Source organism: Theropithecus gelada, unplaced genomic scaffold, assembly GCF_003255815.1.
Source record: "Theropithecus gelada isolate Dixy unplaced genomic scaffold, Tgel_1.0 HiC_scaffold_155, whole genome shotgun sequence".
Taxonomy (NCBI): Eukaryota; Metazoa; Chordata; class Mammalia; order Primates; family Cercopithecidae; genus Theropithecus; species Theropithecus gelada.
In genome coordinates this window covers 16,187-27,589 of record NW_020257237.1, presented here as the reverse complement: position 1 = coordinate 27,589, position 11,403 = coordinate 16,187, and the positions used below count along the sequence as shown (strand labels likewise).

The window sequence follows — 11,403 nt, the reverse complement described above, 5'->3', positions numbered from 1 at the left end:
AGCCTGGGCAACAAGAGCAAAACTCTGTCTCAAAAAAAAAAAAAAAAAGGAGTATTTTGAAAGTGAGGTGCAGAATAGACAGGCCACCCTAAGGGAGAGAGGACTCAGGGCGGGTCAGGAGGATGAGACGGCAGAGACCAGCCGTAGGGAGTCTCCCTTTATGGGAGTCTTACCCGATGATCCATAAGAAGGTGAGAGAGGTGGCCGGGCGTGGTGGCTCATGCCTGTAATCCCAGCACTTTGGGAGGCCAAGGCGGGTGTGAATCACCTGAGGTCGGGAGTTCAAGACCAGCCTGACCAACATGGAGAAACCCTGTCTCTACTTAAAAAAACACAAAATTAGCTGGGCGTGGTGGCCCATGCCTATACTCCCAGCTAACCGGGAGGCTGAGGCAGGAGAATCGCTTGAACCTGGGAGGCAGAGGTTGTGGTGAGCTGAGATCACACCACTGCACTCCAGACTGGGGACCAATCTAGACTCCACCTCAAAAAAAAAAAAAAAAAAAACGGTGGGAGAGGTGTTAGCAGGAAGCACATTCTGGGTGGTCGCCTGGGCGCACACGGTGGCGGCCGCACGTGCTTGTCCGTACGTGGTGTGTCTCATTAGCATCTTACAGCTCTGCCCGGGGGTATCTTTTTCACTGTTATAATGAGCAAAGGGTCAGTTTGAGAACAGGTAAAATTAAAGTGTGTGTGCTCTCTGGAAGGGAGAGTCCCCGCTGGAGACAGCTTTGCTTGTGTGAGGCTCCGTCACGCCACGAACACTGAGGTTTAGGTGCTGGCTGTGCAGTCAACACGGTCGCTTCCCTGCTCACCTGTCCCCTCTCCCCCAGGCACACAGGCCGTGCTGAGGTGCCCAGTTCACCCGTCACATCACAGCCTCCCGTCCTCATCCACGTTTCCCCACGGCCATCCCCTCTTCATCAAGCCAAAGCACAAACACACAGGTCCGCCCGGCTCTGGCTCTTCATTTCCTTACGAAGGCTCCAAGTCATATCAAAATACATTTGTTCTCTTTTCTCTGGTGAATCAGTCTTGTTCCAGGAGCCTCAGCCCTGAACCTTTTCTCTCTGCACTTGGAATGTAGACATGTCACTTCCTTCTGTCCCTCGGGCTTCACGGGACCGTCCCTGTGTGTCTGCGCACACATTTCCCCTCTCTTAAAAGCAAGCCGGTCATGGGATTTAGGGCCTACCCTAATCCATCATGAGGTCATCCTAACGCATAACGTCTGAAATGACCCATTTCCAAAAACCTCCGTGTTCACAGGTTAGGGCTTGAACATATTTCCTAAGGACACTATTCAGCCCTCCACAAACACCGGCCGCAGACTAAGCCACGCTCAGGTGGTGTTGAGGCGGAAAATTAAAGAAAAATAAAATTAAAAAGAAAGAGAAATAAGCTTTCCTGTGTTAGGCTGCCTTGTCCCAGAGGCAGCAACAAGCACAGCCCAGACCCAGGAAAAGTCTTAATAATAATATTATCGAATGTGCTTGGAGACTCTCCCGGCACTCCCTCAACATAGGGAGGAGAAAAACAAATTTTCCTTTGTTTTATGGAATGAGTTTATAAATTCCTGTTCTCTGTAACTAGTGACTTCAAGTATTCTGTGTAAGCAGTAGAGTGACGGTCATGAGCCTCTGAGCAGGCCTCAGTTACGGCCACCTGGCACCACAGTGAAGGTTATGGGATAAGCTCCTGCCCAGGCTAACCTAGATAACGGACATCTGGGTTGCTTCGCAACAGTCACATGTAATCCTGAGTTTGTCCTGCCTCGGTATCCCTGCTTTCACGCCACTGTAAGCTTGCTTCAAGCTAGCCCACCCCCTTTTGTGAAGTGTGTGTAAAAGTCAGGCACTGTCTTTGTTCTGGGCCCAGTCTTTGGACGTTGAGTCTGCTGGGTCTGAGTGCACTCAGTGATAAAGATATCCTCCTGTATACACTCTAAGGTCTCTCTCTGGTCCTCCTGATCCCGCAAGAGTGCTAGGTCTCCCTAAAGGCCATCCGGCCCCTGGCTGGACCTTGGAGTCTTGCTTGTTTTCTCAGCCATGCTGTGCACATGGCCTCAGCCTGGCCCACCCTGGGCTGACAGGAGCCGCCCCCCGCAGGTCCGTTTCCTGCACTGGCCCCAGCACAGGGGTGTCCCCGCAGGGCAGCCCAGAGGGGTCTTCACGCTGGCTGAGGGCTCCCTCAAGGGCAACCTGACATGGCTTCCAGTCTGGTACCTGTTCTTCCCTCACAGCACGTGAAGGATTTTAAACCTCCAAAGCTGCATTTGCACTTACCCAACCCCTTAATCCTTTGTCTTCTGTCCCTCGTCCCGGAAGCCTCACTCAGCGTGTCCGGGAATTTCTCCACTGGGGCAGCTGGGGGCTGGGACCCGGGAGCTCTGCGTCCCCCTCCCCACACTCAGTTTCACTGCGGCCAGGCACTGCCTCCACGGAAAGAAAAGGAGCCCGTGGCAGAGCATCGAGGGTGCCACGGTGGCCGCACAGGCCAGGAGACCAACCTCTAACCCTGATCTGACACAGGTCTAAGGGGAAGGTCATGAAGAAGAAACGCAGCTCCTAAGAGACGCTGGGGGAGAACTAGCCAGACCTAAACTGGAACTCACTGCGTGCAACCAGGGCCTCTCGGGAAACACTCAGGAAACGCTGGGCTGGCAGAACCAGCAGCGGCTTTGGGGACGGATCCCTGGACATTGGGAGTCCACGGTGCAGGGCCTGCACGGGGGGCCGGACACAGCCCCACCAGACGGGGTCCCTCTCGACATCCAGCTGCTCAAGAAGGAGAAAAAGAGAAGAATTCTAAATGAGGCGCGGCCCTTCACACTTCAGGGTGAGGTTCCCAGCCCACTTTGTATTGATAAAACACGCAGGCGTGCGTACACCCACAGCCCTGCACACACACCTGTGCACACAAGTACACAATCCCAGCACCCACTCCCCCTTTTCTCCTGGGCAGAAGATGGCCAGGCCTCAGTGTGGTGCCCAGCACCTGTGACCAGCCTGGGGCAGGGACGGTGATGAGGAGGCCTGTGCCCCTGTGGACACAGCTGATCTAGAAACATCCGACTGCCCTCTGACACTGGACTCCAACGGAACCAAGCCACATCTGGGCAGAGGAAGGCAGCCAATCCCAGACAGCAGGAGAAAGGACGCAGCCCACAGAGCACAGCCACGTGCACACACCTGCAGCCTCTGCAGCTTAGCACCGGCCCAGGGAAGAGGCTCTTCCAGGAGGAAGCCCGAGGGCCTTCACAGACCAGCACCAGCAGGCAAAGAACCAGGAAAAGAGGGGCCACCTCCTGACGACACCCACAGGCTCAGGGCCCAGCACCCTCCCCACGTATGTTCCTGGGGCATGCTGGACGGGACGGTGCCCCAAGGCTTCCCAGCACACACCTCACCGTCCAGACACCCTCAGTCATTGCCAAGCTGTGCTCCTAATAGCTTAGAAAATACGGTATTCGGGAAAAAGATTCCTCTGCAGGTGGCTCTGGTCAGGAAATCGATCATGAAACTCATGAAACTGCCACCTTCCCACTCGGTGCTGTCTAATCCGAGAGACCCGTCTGCCTCCTGAGTCTAGAGGACGCCTTCACCTGTCCCCGCAGCTGCTCAGCGCCCACCTGCTGTGATGGAGGACGTCCCGGAACAGCTCTCTCTGCCCCATCTGAGGGCTCCTCAAAAGCAGGGTTTTGCCCCCACCCTGGAATCCCAGACACCCACCACAGCCCCCGCGGGTCCCCGAGAAGTGCAGGATCCCCACGCTGCTGGGATTCTAGTACAATGCTGTGTCCAGCCCACATGGGGGAGCTGGCTCAGTGACTTTTTTTAGGTGAAATTAAGTAGTTAGTCAACATCCTAAAATCTGGATATGCTTCCTAAAAATTCAGCTTTGAGGCATCTATGGAAAAAGTTTGCCCAGAGCAGCTGTGAGCCCTCGCTCAGCACCAGCCGCCCGTGGACATGGCTGCATCTCACTTTGCCACAGACCCCACCACTCCCTGTTCTCCCCAACGCTGAGCCAGATGAATAATGGACTCTGCAGCTAAAGTTCATTCCTAGAACGCCTGGCTTAGGCAAAGTCCCAGCCCCAGACATGGCTCCAGAGGTAATCCCTGCCTCCTTGCCTCCCAGGTCAGCTGCCAGCCCAGCTGCTGACCCCCAAGGTCTCACGAGGTGGGTGCAACGCTGCCTTCTGGTATACCCTCCCACCTTGTGCTTTGTGGCAGGGGAGTCTGCAGTTACAGAAGCTTCTGTCCCCCCAGGGCTCATTCACTCAGACCAAACATTGCTGCAGCCCAGGGACCCCTCGGGAGGGTGTGGGTGCTAGCAGGCAGCACTGTGTACCCATCAAGCTGGGGCCTGGGATGCTGCTTCAGTAGGGCGGCCACACTGAGCCAGGCATCCGCCGGAGTCCCATGAGAAGTTGTGGCCTGTCCAGTGTGTGGAGCCTCGACGGAGCACCATGGATGCGAAAGGCACCCCTTCCCCACACTGGGACTCACCCCCTCCCCACCCTGGGACTCGCTCCTCCCCTCCCCACGCAGGGGCCTGAGCTCCACCATGTGTCCCAATGGCTCCAGGCACCAAGGGCCTTGTCTGCTGAGAGGGCTCAGACAGGAGGTGGGCTGGGCGGCGATGTGCGCGGGGGCAGGCGTTCCCCTGGCACCGAGAGAAGGTCACAGTGGAGCTGAGAAGGTGCAGCCTCCGCACTCGGGCCTCAGCCTTGCGGCCCAGGAGAAGAGAGTCAAAGACCGGCGTCCCTGGAGCACGGGACCTCCCAGGCTGCTCGGGGGGGAGACAGAGCCTGCAGACCCCTCCTCACGCCCCCTCCAGGAAGACGAGGAAGCCTGGGCTGCAGGCTGGTGGCCGCTGTGTCCTGGGCCCCCTCCAAGCACAGAGAAGCCCCAAGCAGGGGCAGGGCAAGGAGGGCGCTGGTCTCTTTGGCGCTCGCAGTGAGCTTAGCGCAGAGCCCTCCGCGCCGCCCTGGTCTCCTGCCGCCATCCGCCGGTGCAGCTGAGCAGGCGGCGAGGGGGTCCTTGCGGAGAAGCAGAGACCGCCCCACGCAGGCGTCTCACCACGGACATGGGCGAGCGCTTCAGCTGGGAACATTTTTCTTTACAAAGGATGTCATGACTGGCTCACTAGTGGTTAATAGCACCCAGTTCAACAACGACTTTACAATGTGATCACTGGGCCCCTTCCAGATGGCCCAGCCGTAGACGGCACCCCCTTCTCAAGAGGGGGCGGCCCCTGGGAGCCAGCAGGCCTCATGGGGAGCAGCCACCACCAGCCTCAGGAGCCCTGGGCCAAGCGTTCACCCTCATGGCAGATTTCAGGGAAGGGCCCTGGGCCTGACCCCTGGGCTCGGGGACGGCGCCTGCGTGCCACCGTGAGTGCAGGGCCAGGGTGCTTCAGGAGCTGTGCTTTTTAGGCGGGTGGAAGCCCCCAGAGTGGCCATGCAAAGGGACACAGTGCTGCGCACTTGCCAACTCCTGCGCATACCGGGCCCGGGTCCAGGTTCTCAGGTCCTGCGTCTGGCGGCCCCACACCCTGGGCTCGCGGGAGGCTGGAAGGACAGCGCTGGGTGATGCCGCACACGGGGAAGGCTCAGCCTGCGCTGCCGCTGCGACTGTGAGGACGCCGGCTTCGCCGTCACAGAGCCCAGGTCCAGGGGCGCAGGACGGGGCTGGCGCAGGAGGCTACGAGGCAGCGCGCGGAGGGGAGGGGATGCGGCGGGCGGGACTCCTGGGCTAGAAGGCGGCTGAGCCGGGCAGCCGGAGCCCTGCAGCCTGGACGACCGCCTCTGATGGGGTGGGGGTGGCGGGTGCAGGAAAGTCCACTCAGAACCTCCTGCCACAGGATCGTCCGGAGCCCACTGCACTGGGGCAGCTCAGGAAAGAGGAAGAAATGCAGACGCCTCAGCGTGGGGCAAATGCATTCTCCCAAATTCCTCCTCCCTCTGGCTGATTATGCAGATAGTGCAAACTTGACCTGCAAACTCCGAAACAGTGGGAATCGGAATGCGCTCCCCGCGACCTTGCAGCGCCATCAGGCACGGCCAGCACCTGGCGCCCTGACGTCCCTCCGCGCACATGTCAGAGTGAAGGGCCTGGAGGCACCTTTCGAAGCCCTAGGCCGGTGTTTCGATTGTTGGTTGGTTTGGCTTCTCAGCTCCCTCCTCCCGTGTGTCCAGAGCAGGTGGAGGATCCCCGTGGCGCTCACGCATAGGACCTGGGGAGACCACCACGGGCTTTACAAAACCGCAGTCCGGCTGGAGACGCTCTCCTGGGGTCATGCCTTTCCCCCCACCCCTCCTGGGGTCATTCCTTTCCCCCCCACCTCTCCTGGGGTCATTCCTTTCCCCCCACCTCTCCTGGGGTCACTCCTTTCCCCCCACCTCTCCTGGGGTTATTCCTTTCCGTTTTTAGGTCGCTTCCTCCCATCTGTGCTGCACGCAGCGGCTTTTCTGAAGCAGCTGCTGGTTCCCACCGGCGTCTTCCACCCTCGTTGCCTGAGCGCCGTCTTTCCACCTCGTGCATTCTGTGCTGGGTCACCTCCTGGGGGGTCGTGAAGCCCAACCCCAGTTCCCAGGGAGCCACAGTCAAGGTGTCCTGAGCACACACCAGGACTCGGGAAATCACAAACAGCTCCCAACCCACTGATGACACCCACAGAACTCCAGTTAAAAAAAAAAACAAAAAAACTGTGAAGGATAATACAAAAAATAAGTGTACAGTCTGCTTTATGATAGTAAATGAAATTTTCCCAAAAGCTTTCACCTGAAACTATCAATTACTTGGAAACCTCGTAAAGAACCAAGTGAGCCGGGAGATGGGAAATAATCATGGAGGCTGGCCCTGGCCCGGGCCCTGTTGCCGGCTCCCTGAGGCCTCGAGGGATGGAGCCTGAGAGAGGAGCCCCGTCCAGGACAAAGCCCGGGGGCTTCACTTTATGCATTGACATGATGGCGCCGGGGCGGCGGCCGGGACAGTGTTTCTGGGTGTGGCTAGGAGGGTGTTTCCGGACGAGACTGGCATCGGAATTGGCGGACGGGGTGACACCCGCGTGCTGGGCATCATCCAGTCCTCTGACGGCCTGAAGGGGCCTCGGTGGAGGAAGGAGGAATGGCCCCTGCTCTCCTGCCTTCCTGCTTGCTCCAGGACACCTCATCTCACCGTCTCTAGACCAAGGTCTGAAATTTACACCAACCCCCCTCAGAGTCGGGCTGACTGACACCGCAGGCTTTCCTGAGTCCCAGACGGCAGATCCTGAGACCTCTTAGCGCCTGTCACTACAAGAGCCAGCTCCTCACAATAAATACGTAAATCTATGTATGGGCCGGGCAGAGAGACCCTAAGCATTTCTGTGTCTGCCTCGAGTGTGTCTGCATCGTCGTTTTGTGATAGACACTTCGCCTGCGTTAAGTGCAGAGGCCGCCATTCCTGAGACACAGGCCTGGGCAAAACCAGGGACTCCCAGATGCCCCAACGCCCCTGCCAGACACCGGCTCCCTCCCACCCACGCAGCTTCCTGGGAGCAACCATCGAAAGAAGAAAAACAGTCCTGTGGGGGCTGAGGGCGGAGGAGGCGCAGCCGGCTGCCCTCCAGATTCCTATGCTGCCAACAGCTGCCCGCCGGACAGACAGCTCTGCCAGGGACGGTGCCCAGACAGAGGGCAGCGTGTCTTTCTGGGACTGAACCGACGCCAAGCGTGCATGTCACCGAGCCCATATAACAGAGAGCGGCAGGCGAGATACAGGCGTGTGCATCCCGGAAGGGGACAGGCTGAGGACCCTCGGCAGACGGGAAAACCTGCTGGTCGCTGAGAAATGGTGGGAAAAGTAAGCTCTTTGTGATGTGACAGGCGCTGTCCTTGCTTGAGAGATTGGCGCTGCATTTGGGGACCCCCAAAATGTGAACAGAGTACGTGAGATATCTGGCACAATACGTGAGCCCACCCACATTTTGCTGGGGGAATTAAACTTTGTGATTTTGTTTTCCACTGGGATTCCTGACGTCAACACCTTCGGGGGGACAATGTCTCCGTCACCTGCCTCCCAACGCACACCGTTGTCTGTTGTTGTCGTTGTTGTTTTGTTTTGTTGTTGTTGTTGTTGTTGTTTTTGAGATGGAGTCTCACTCTGTCGCCCAGGCTGGAGTGCAGTGGTGCAATCTCCGCTAACTGCAAGCTCCCTCTCCCGGGTTCACGTCATTCTCCTGCCTCAGCCTCCAGAGTACCTGGGACTACAGGCACCCACCACCACGCCCAGATAATTTTTTGTATTTTTAGTAGAGAGGGGTTTCACCATATTAGTCAGGATGGTCTGGATCTCCTGACCTCATGATCCGCCCACCTCGGCCTCCCAAAGTGCTGGGATTACAGGCGTGAGCCACAGCGTCCGGCCGCATGTCTGTTTTTTCTGTCTCTGCTAGTTTGCTGGTTCTCCCTTTTGCTGCTGGTTTGTTTTCGTCCCATGAGGGTTTAAAGGGCTGCCTTTGGAGGCTAAGCATCCTAAGAGCCAAAGCTCTAACGCCCACGCTGCTCTCTGAAGCCTCTGCCAAGTACAGCCAGGTCTCAGCTGTCAGATGTTTTCCAGCTGTTAACTTGGTTTGAATCTGACACCAGCCCCGGCTTCACTCCGGGAGGCGTCTGTCCAGACACCAGAGGAGGCGCGAAGTTCCGGGGAAGCAACTGGGCAGGGTCCGTGCATCCCACCCTCCTCATTGGCTGAGTTTCCACTCATTGAATATGCGCCAGCGTCCTCAGCACAGGCAGGATGGCTGAGTTCAGTCCCTTCGTGATCAACTTTGCATGTCTAAGTTTCTGGAACAAAGAGCATGGCATCGATGAGCGATTTCTGTGGCCCACCAGGGGCAGCTCCCCAGCAACGCGCCCAGCACCCACATCACAACAGGCTGCGCAGGCCGCAGTGTCCGCACCTCTGCAGCTGGAAGCCCCCAGCCAGGGGTCACATCAAGCTCCTGGAAGGAGTCCCCAGCCCCTGTTCACTGCAGCCTGAGCCGAGCTCCAGAAGGCAGCCTCGCCCTCTCTACCTGAAGCAGGTGACGTGTTTGCAGCAAATGAGCCCGCGGGTCTTAGCTGCCTGGTTTTCCCCTCGGGCCACACTCCTGCTGCCCGTGTTCCCCCCCAGCAAGAGAGAAGCGTGGGGGGCGGGGAAAGAGAAATGCCTCCAAGGCCAAGCAAGGCCAAAGTGAAGAACAAAGTGCCCTGAGGGAGCCAGCCAGGGCTGCAGAAATGGCGCCGTCCACCCGATAGGCCCCGAGGAGCTTGCTGGATAGCGGCTTAGGGGTTCAGGCGGCCCCAGAACAGTGGATGCCTCGTTCATTTGGAGACCTGCTGCCTTGCACCCCGAAACGTGGCTCTGGCTCCCTTGTGTAAACCCTATCCTCAAGCACAGAGCAGGGCTGTCCACAGAGACCTGGGGCCAGGCCAGGGCAGGCACCGCTCAGGGACCCAGGCTCCACGCCTCCCAGGGAGAGCTGACCCAGAGCAAGCGGGCTCCAGTAAAGGCTGCTGCTGTCGGCACTTGCCCTTTGTCATGGACATTCTTTAGTTGTTTGTTTGTTTGAGACGGAGTCTGTCACCCAGGCTGGAGGGCAGTGGTGCAATCTCACCTCACTGCAACCTCCACCTCCCGGGTTCAAGCGATTCTCCTACCTCAGCCTCCCAAGTAGCTAGGATTACAGGCGCCCGCCACCAATCCTGGCTAATTTTTGTATTTCTAGTAGAGATGGGGTTTCACCATGTTGGCCAGGCTGGTCTCTTAACTCCTGAGCTCAAGTGATCTGCCAGCCTCAACCTCCCAAACTGCTGGGATTACAGGCGTAAGCCACCACGCCCGGCCTTGGACATTCTTGATGACTGTAGATTGATATTCTAAGACTGCTGGTGTCCTGTAGATGCTGGAGTCCAAAATAATTGGAAAGTAAACATTTCAGTCAGCCTCACTTTAGCATATTACATCAAATAGCAGAGCTGAAGTTTTTCAGTATAACCTGCCACATTTAACCCCACTCCTGGGTTTACATATTTCAAACCAAAAGGTACCCAATAACCAAGTGTCAAGAGAGGCCGACTGAGCCGGACATGCTGGCTCACACCTGTAGTACCAGCACTTTGGGAGGCTGAGCCAGGAAGATTGCTTGAGCCCAGGAGCTCAAGACCAGCCTGGGCAACATAGTGAGACCCCATCTCTACAAGATATACAAAAATTAGCCGGGCAGGGTGGTGCACACCTATAGTCCCAGCTTCTCAGGAGGCCGAGGTGGGAGAATCACTTGAGTCCAGGCGGTCAAGGCTGCAGTGAGGGGAGATCGCACCACTGTACTCCAGCCTGGGCAGCGGGAGTGAGACCCTGTCTCAAAAACAAGGGATGGACTCACCTGGCACAGGAGCCACAGCCCCATCTGAGAAACACTCGCCTCGCTGGTGGGACCGCGGATCACCCACACTAACACACAGAGTTAGAAGTGCATCATTGCTTAGATTTTAAAATGACTAAAAGCCCAAAATGGGATTTGCCCTCCGTTTCTACTTCTGCCAACCCAGGAGACTGTTCCAGAAGGCAGAGTGGCTAGAGTGTTTAGGAGCCAGCCGGGAGCCACCTGAGGCCTGAGTCTCAGAGGGCAGCCTCCGCCATCCCCCATGTGGCAGAAAGGTGGGGACCACAATGCTCCAGGCTGAGATAGCTCCTCTGCCGTCCGGGTGCTGGAGCACACACTCCTCAACGGGAATGGCACAAGGTGGCTGAGCTCTTCTCCACTTTTTATTTTCCAGAACGTGAGTAAAAGCCTCACACTGAAGAATCCTGGAAGAGTAGCATATGATTCAGGTGGGATAAAGATGTTTTGGGAGAAACAAATCGAGCATCACGCAAGACACCTGCAGAACGAGGACATGAGGGTTCGCAGGAGCGCCCTGAACAAGTGAGTCAGGATGTACAGTGCGTGGGGGACCCCTGTGCCTGAGCCGCACTCGTCACCCAGGGGCAGAGCCCAGCCGGTAGTGTGCCTGGACACAGCCCTAGCCCTCAACCCACCATGAAACCCCTCAGCTCCAGACCTGTGTAAAGAGTCAACCCAGGAGGAAACTGACAGCCTAGTGATCACATTCGGAACAGTAAGTGGGAAATGACAAGACACCACGCTGCTAACCGTGAGACCAGGAGCCCAGATCAAACATCACTCTCCAGGCAACACCACACCCCAGTGCCCACGGCCAATTCACCCACACCCCAACACCCACACCCGCACCCCCTTCCCCCACACCCACACCCCCGTCCCCCACACCCCAACACCCACACCCCCTTCACCCACATCCAACCCCCACACCCCCTTCACCCACACTCCAACACCCACACCCCCTTCACCC

At 57.6% G+C, this 11,403-nt stretch overlaps 1 long non-coding RNA gene across 1 annotated transcript in view; it reads left to right on the top strand.

The window, feature by feature from the left end:
* Positions 1-5,550: 5,550 nt before the first annotated feature.
* LOC112616977 overlaps positions 5,551-11,403 on the top strand; it is a 9,218-nt gene continuing 3,365 nt past the window's right edge. Inside the window, exons 1-2 of the long non-coding RNA XR_003117832.1 lie at positions 5,551-5,676; positions 10,810-10,958. This is a non-coding gene — a long non-coding RNA (uncharacterized LOC112616977). The remainder of the gene's footprint in view (positions 5,677-10,809; positions 10,959-11,403) is intronic.